General features: G+C 42.0%; 1 protein-coding gene across 1 annotated transcript in view; it reads right to left on the bottom strand.

Annotated features, from left to right (window-relative positions):
• Positions 1 to 8,233, bottom strand: part of LOC122814241 (cytochrome P450 4B1-like) — a 450,417-nt gene that overhangs the window by 287,026 nt on the left and 155,158 nt on the right. The gene's annotated exons all lie outside the window — the stretch shown is intronic.

An 8,233-nucleotide genomic window follows, 5' to 3' on the forward strand; every position in this document is an offset into this window, starting at 1 on the left:
TTTGTTTGTGTTTCCTTACACTCAGCTAGCATCTTCTTAGCTCAATCTATGTAGACAATGCTTACCCCCATGCAAATACATGTACACACACTTACAACTGCTTATCCATGCGTACTACTGCTGTTATGCACTTACACATGCTTACTAGTGCCTTAGTCATTATGACACTTCACATGTGCATTTAAGGCAGTACTCCTGTGCAAATATAAATGTTATTTAGTAGGTTATACAGCACAATGATGTTAACATACTAATATCACATGGAAAATAGGATGTGCTGCAGTGGGACTCGACCCGGGAATGCGTGCACATTAGACGGATGCTCTGGCCACTACACTATTGCTGTTCTGCTTCATTTGCATATGTCTACCATAATGACATACCCATGTTCCCTTCCCCCAGCCCCTGAGCTCCACGTACACAGCATCCATCCATTCCCCAGTTGCTAGCCCTGCCATACCACACCTCCACACATTTCCCTCTCTGCATGTCTCGGTACACCTCCAGTATACTGTCCCCACCCAAGCGTCTGCAGGCTCTTCATCCATTTAGTCCATGTATGCACCAGCCTTCCCTCGATCCTTCTCTGATACTGGTGGTGACATTGATGTGACCCCCAACTGTTGGTTCATCTCACCAGGGACGGACCTGTTATTGTGTCAAGAGTAGATCTAGCTGGTCTACAGTGTTTCTCCCACTGGTAGCATCCTGCCAGGGTATTGTGTAGCAGCGGTTTGCTCACACACCTGCCCAGCCTCATCTCCTGGTTCCACGGAACCAACACTCCAGGTGTGATATACTGTGCATGAAGCACGCTCACATGCCCCCACAGTGTGCACCGTATATCATTATTCCCTTCGGTATTATGCAGGACTGCTGTCCTCACAGTATGATTGGACAGGCACTGTTCTGTGCTGCACATAGATTGCTCATAATACTGTGGTTGAGCAATGGACACGTGATCTGGTATTAATCTACACACTTATATACATTTCTTATACTGTTGGATGACTGTGATGGATGATGTGTTTGTGATCACAGCAGCTGAATGTGTATCCACCATGGCTTAGTGGAACTCACGTTGACTATAGTGTGCAGCGTTGGGGATTTTCAACCTGCCAGTGCAGATTATTTTGTTAATGGCCACAACAATGGCTGTTGGCTACAGAGTGACTAAGGCACTGTAGGACATTTGTCGGTGGGTATGCGCTGATTTGCACAAAGCACAGCATTACTGACCTCTGGTTGTGGCATCTTGCACTGAGTTAGCCTCTACATTGCTTCACTAGTGTGGTAATTACATACCGGTGGCCAAACAGGCTTACACCCACTTGCTCCAGCATACACACGTGCAACATTGTGCATTTTGTTCACATTTGTCAACCAGGACAATCGGACCGCATGCTTGTCCATTGTCAGCAGTGGCCCGGGGTGTAGAGCTCCACATTGACCCCATCTACTTATTCCAGTTAATACTGGGGTGTTCACATTCATAGAGGGTAACAGACATAACATAGCTACGTCCCCCATTCTTCATGCTTAGTTTACGTTAAAATGTCGGATATCCATGCATAGGTCAGATTTACATGTCAGGTATGACTGTTGACAAAGGTCAGTTTAAGGTGATGTTGGATTCCTGTTTCACAGGTCTGGATAGGTTACATGCAGATATTCGGGGTAGGTGTAGTTATTCCATACTTGTGTGGTACAGTAGAGGAGAATAGCTAAGGAGTAGGTAGGTAGGTAGTGGGGGTGACATTGTAACTGTATAGTAGCCTGTAGGTATAATTGGATGGGAAGCAATAGGGAAGGTTTGTCAGATGTTGGGATTTGTATGCAAGGCAAGTCAAGAAGTGTTGGTATCACTAGTTGATGTAGTGGTATAGAGAGTGAGGTGGGGGGTTGCAAGGTGGTGAGCCTGTGTGCTTGTGGTGTTCCTTCATGTGCTAGTTACATGTGTCCTGTGGGACAGCTGTGATACTACATGTGGGTTGGGTTTCCAGATACTGGCAATATAGTGGGGGAAGAGTGTGTCACCTATGTGTAATCGTAAACATTTACAGAAATGGAACAGGGGCTGATAGGTATGTGGTGTGCATGGGGCACAAAGGGGGGAGTTAGTAGGGGAATTATCCAGGGATGTGCAGGATGGCTGCAGGGAAGGTCCACAGCTGGCCATGTTGTCTATGACAACAGCTGTGCATATACAATGCATTTGGTGTTTGCGTAGGACAGTCACACCCCTGGGTGGGGATGAGGACTACGATAATACCTTGTGATGCCAGTTAGATCGGCTTACATGCCTACAGTGGGGTATTGTGACCATGTGTTCGTAGGTGTTGTGTAGTGGGTTATGCAACAACACATATGGTTATACCATACTTTGCCATGTAAACTGGGCTGTGCTGCAGTGGGATCCATATCAGGAATGGCTGCCCATTAGGTGGAAGCCTACCTGTCGACTGTACGGAATCCGCAGACTGTTCAGAGTTTGCTTCATAATACTTGTGTGCTCCTCTAGCAATCTCCACCTGTCTGGCAAATACCTGGGAACTGATGTCATTAAATACAGACAAGTATTTGGGCTTAAGACTCCACATCCTTCAGACGAGTCATGCTAATGCATAACCTATTATTCCATCAGCTTTCTAAGGTTGTAAGTGGAATATGTAAATTCTGTCCCTATTTGTCCCCCCAGCGGTTTAAGTTCTGTCCAGTGGTTTTGCTCTTAGAGGTTGAGAGGTATGGGCGGAAGTTCTGCCCAATTCGCAGTATTACCTACATCCTCGAGGCGGTCCGAATACAACTGTGCCAAACAACACCTGCACGCCTAGGCCGATAATTGTATACCCATACTTCCCCCACCTGCCCCTCCTCTGCAGCACTCATCCTTTCTGTGGGTGCAGGTGGGGTCTGACCACACCACTACACACTGCCCACTCTCCACATCTCAGGACCCATGTCATATGTTGTCTCGACCCATGGGTCATCAGGCTTGCCCAAACTTCTGGTCTATGTACGTACACGGCCTGGTTAGACAAATTGTTACAGGGACTGACTCTGGTCATCATCAGTTTTTGGGGTGTCCCACAAGGGACATTGACGCCTTTGTTTCAAGATTAGACTTGGCAGGTCTCTCCCACTGGTAGTATCCTGCCTCAGCGCATACCCACCGACAAATGTTCTACAGTGCCTTAGTCACTCTGTAGCCAACAGCCATTGTTGTGGCCATTAACAAAATAATCTGCACTGGCAGGTTGCAAACCCCCGACGCTGCACACTATAGTCGACGTGAGTTCCACTAAGCCATGGTGGATACACATTCAGCTGCTGTGATCACAAACACATCATCCATCACAGTCATCCAACAGTCTAGGAAGCAGTGGTGTGTTAACTTGCATTGTGTGTTTGTGTGTTTCACCTGTCTAGGTGTGGGGGGAGGTTGATGCTACGTGTTACACGTTTGTTGACTGGACCCCTCACTCCCACTTCCACGGCCTCTGAATATATGTAATTCTTAACTGCTGTATCATATCTATATATATTTATATATATAGAGCTATATATATATATATATATATATATATATATATATATATATATATATATAAATCTGCTGTATACTACTATTTAATAAATTGTTTTCTAGTCCTGAGGAGCTTTTCTCCCCAGATTTCTGCTATAAATGAGCCAAAAGCTCAGCCAGACTTACCTGGTTAACAGATGTAAATTAAATAAATAAATCAATAAATATCCTAGCTATGTATATGTGTATGTTTACACACATATATACATATATAGTTCTACATATACATATCTATATATATATATATATCTATATGCATCTATATATATATATATATATATATATCTGTATATGCATGTATATATATATATATATATATATATATATATATATATATATATCTGTATATGTATATATATATATATATATATATATATATATATATATATATATATATATATATATATATTGCTGTATGTATATATATATATATATATATATATGTCTAATGACATATGGATGTATGGGTGTCTGCATATGTATATATCTATATGTGGGTATTTAATTATATTCTGTCTCTGTATGTATACATTTTTACTACGGAGAGGGGGAGGTTTAACTCCATGTAGGTATGGGTATATATATATATATATATATATATATATATACAAACACACACACACCTCTACATTTTTACATCTACATCTGGTTATTCCTTTCTTTCCCATGTACAATAGATTCGTAGCGGGAGTGGCTGCCTGTTGGGCAGTGTCCCTGGCCAATGCACACTATTGCTTACATCCCTGGGGTGGTCCACATAGACTCACTCCAGCCAACACCTGCACCGCTAAGCCCATCATTTTATACCCATAGTTCCCAAACTGCAAATCCTCTTCGGCACTCTTCCTTACTCCAGGTGCAGGTCGGGTCTGGTCACACTAGTACACTCTACCAACTGCCCATTTCTCGGGACCCATAATGTATGTTGTCTCGCCCCATGGATCATCAGGCTTCCCCTACCTTGGAAACAGGGAACATGCATGGCCTGCCATTGGACATCGGTGTAATGGCAGGAATCATTGAATTTTTGGCTGTCCCACAAGAGACATACATATCTTTGTTTCAAGATTAGACTTGGCGGGTCTCTCCCATTGGTAGTATCTTGTCTGTAGTCCGGGAAGCAGTGGTGTGTTTACTTTTATTGTGTGTCTGTATGTTTCACCGGTCTAGCTGGGGGAGGGGTTGATGCTACGTGTTACACGTTTGTTAATTGGACCCCTCACCCCCATTTGCACAGCCTGTGAACATATGCAATTCGTAACTGCTGTATCATATCCTAGCTATATACATGTGTATATTTACACACACACACACACACACACACACACACACACACACACACACACACACACACACACACACACACACACACAGACACACACACACACAGACACACACACATATATATATATATCTACATAACTATATACATATATATCTGTATATGTATGCATACACACACATATATATATATATATATATATATATATATTGCTGTGTGTGTGTATATATATATATATATATATATATATATATATATATATATATATATAAAACGCCTTATGGATGTATGGGTGTCTGCATATGTATATATCTATAGGTGAGTATTTATATGTATTCTGCCTCTGAATATATACATTTGTACTATGGAGAGGGAGAGGTATATCTCCATGTAGCTATGGGTAGATATACACACACATACCTCTACATATATACATCTACAGCTGCCTATTCCGTTCTTTGCCATGTAAATTATATTTTGCTGTAGTGGGACATGTAGCGGGTGTGGCTGTTCATTGGGTGGCACCTCTGCCCAATGAACACTATTGCTTACATCCCTGGGACTGTCCATATAGCCCCACTCCAGCAAACACCTGCACGCCTTAGACACATAATTAGCTACCCATAGTTCCCCCACCCACACCTCCTCTACAGCACTCATCCTTACTCTGGGTGCAGGTCGGATCTGAACACACCACTACACACCGCCCGCTCTCCAGTTCACGTGACCCATCTTGTACGTTGTCTCGACCCATGGGTCATCAGGCTTTCTTATCCTTGTATTCCAGGTATGTACACACCCCGCCTTGATAGGTCATCGCACTAGCTTCCTCCCATATTATGACAATTTTTGGGGTGTCCCGCAAGGGACACTCCTGTCACTGTTCCAAGATTAGATTACACGGGTCCACTGTGCCCCCCCCCCGGTTATATCCTGCCTGTGGTATGGGGAGCAGTGGACTATTTACATTGTTTGTGGGTTTGTTTGTATGTTTCCTCTGTCCGACTAGGCGGGTGGTCATGCTATGTGTTACATGTTTCTTGCTTGGGCCCCTTACCTCCACTGGCATATCTTGTGAACATATGTCATTCTTGGGTGCTGTTTCTATCATAGCTGTATATCTGTGTATATCTACGCACACACACACACACATATATATATATATATATATATATATATATATATATATATATATATATATTTAGATATATGTATATGTCTGCATACATATATATATATATATATATATATATATATATATATATATATATATATATACACATATTGCTAGATCTAACGACATGTGGATGTATGGGATGTATGGCCTTAAACTCGCTTACCAGTGCTGACATGCTTACTACTGATTCTTGATGCTTAACCTAACTACTGCTTTATGCATAATGATACTGGCACCTCACATGTGCATTTCCTGCAGATATATATATATATATATATATATATATATATATATATATATATATATATATGTGTGTGTGTGTTCTTTCGTGGCAGCAGTACTCCAGGTTTTATATGTATATATATATATATATATATATATATATATATATATATATATATATGTTATTCCATGGGTTATGCAACATACATATTACTCATAACATGCTTTGCCATGGGAAATGGTATGTCTCAGTTACCTTCCTGTTTCCCCCTCCTTTCTCGCTTACATCCATGGGGCGGTCTCATTAGAACAGGTTGGTCCAACCCCGGCATGCCTCAGCCCATAATTTCTTACTCATCATTCCCTTCACCCCCTCCCTCCTCCACATCAATCATCCTTCCTACAGGTTCCATCCGAATCTCACCACACCACTACACATTGCCCACTCTCCACTTCTCTGGACCCATCATGTAAGTTGTCTCACCCCATGGATATTTAGGGTTCCCACACATTCAGTCTGCGAACATATATATCCTTCTTTGCTTACCTGTAAGGCATGGTATGCTACCCCGAGGACTCTTTTTAGCAGAATTTCTGGGGTCGTCCCTCTAGGGATGAACATGCGTTTGTTTAAGATTTGACTTTGCAGGTTGACACTGTTTCTCCCACTTGTAGTATCCTGCCAGTAGTCTGGGTAGCAGTGCTGTGCAACACTTAGCAGTGATTAATATTCGAGTTGCATGATATTTGCCTTTTGGCATTGATGTCTTCTTCATTACATGTTATATATGTGTCTTGTATCCTTGATTCATGTGTATGTACACTTTATGGGGTCCTGGGAACTTCAACACTTTATTGCAATAGCACCTCACATATGGCTTTACTGCAGTACTCCAGATCACATATTTATGTTATGTAGCAGGTTATACCACTTCACACTGTACATAGATTCAGTTCACATGTTTGGTTTGATTTTCCTGTGGTGAGAATTAGTTTGCTGATACCTCATGCATGTCTATTGCTATGATGGCTTAGTGGTTAACTATGGTGATTATAGTGTACAGAGTCCTGAGTATGAGCCTTGCAGATGCAGTTTATTTTGTTGCGTGATTAAGGCACTTTAAAGCAGTTGTAAGCGGGTTTGCAAGGGGTTGTGCGACGGTAAGCACTGCTAACCTCCGGTTACAGTTTCTTACACTCAATTAGCTTCTTCTTTGCTTAATCTGTGTAGGCAATGCTTACCCCCGTGCAAACGCACTTAAACATGCTTACTGCTGCTTATTTGTGCTTAAACCTGCTTACTAGTGCCTTATTCATTATGACATTGACACTTCACATGTGCATTTCATGCAGTACTCCAGTTCACATTTAAATGTTATTATGTAGGTTATATGGCAAAACAATGTAAAAACATGTTCATATACAGATTTCACATGGAAAATGATATGTGCTGTAGTGGGACTCGAACTGGGAATGCCTGTTCATTAGACTGATGCTCTAACCACTACACTATTGCTGTGTTGCTTCATTCGTATATATATTCCTTGTTATCCTCTTCAGCCTTTTCAGCTGCTTTAACCGTAGCTAAACGATGGGCAAACCCGCGCACCTACAGTTAGCTGTACTCGGGTTTAAAAAAATAAATACAAGGGTTTCTTCATTTTATTTCAATGTACTTTTGCTGTTGAGCACATGGGGATTGTTGGTGGGGATATGCAGACACCTATGAGTGGTCTCGCTCATTTATTTACACTTTATTTTGTTCTACTTTGCAGGGGCATGTTTATTCTGAGAGCTCTGCTCTTAGACACTCCCCCTGCACTCGTCCACGCTCAGTGTAGGATTTGGAGCTCAGGCTGCATGCCTTCATTAATATGCATGGTGCGCTGCCGTCCTCCTCTTAAACTGCTGCTTATGTGCTGGACTAGTTTAGTCATGCACGGCAGATTAGTAAATCTGGGGGATA

This window comes from Protopterus annectens, chromosome 10.part0, assembly GCF_019279795.1.
Source record: "Protopterus annectens isolate FY-2018-M chromosome 10.part0, PAN1.0, whole genome shotgun sequence".
Taxonomy (NCBI): domain Eukaryota; kingdom Metazoa; phylum Chordata; order Ceratodontiformes; family Protopteridae; genus Protopterus; species Protopterus annectens.